The following is a 502-nucleotide window of genomic DNA, read 5'->3' on the forward strand; positions in this document are numbered from 1 at the left end:
TATGGCCCTCCAGCTGTTGAAGTACTACAAGTCCCATCATGCCTTTGTCTCTGGGTGTCTTGCCTGTGGATGTAAGAGTCTTGCAAGGCCTCATGGGACTTGCAGTTCCTCAACACCTGGAGGGCCATAGTTTGGACACCCCTGCCTTAGACCTTTCATTCTTAAAACTTGGGAGTTTCCTGGACCTTTGGAAATCTTTCCCAAAATTACCTTCCCGATCCTGTAGGGGGCCTATTTCCAGACTCTTAACCTCTCTTGTGTCTGTTAAGCACTCATTACCTTTTCCGGGATGACCAGCTACCATGTCAACTTGACCACCAGGTCTACTATTCTTTTTGTTATCACACACAGTAATCAGACAATCCAAATTCATCAATACATTTCCCTTTTTATCAATATCAAAAATACTCTTGTCAGAGCTCAGTTCACTAGTAATTGGCAGGGCAGTTTCTGGAGAGGAATTACACACAGCGGAGTGGGTGTCTCCCATGGAAACGTCACT

Source organism: Staurois parvus, unplaced genomic scaffold (genome assembly GCF_062004578.1).
Source record: "Staurois parvus isolate SC_StPar_1 unplaced genomic scaffold, SC_StPar_1.0 ptg000860l, whole genome shotgun sequence".
Lineage (NCBI taxonomy): Eukaryota > Metazoa > Chordata > Amphibia > Anura > Ranidae > Staurois > Staurois parvus.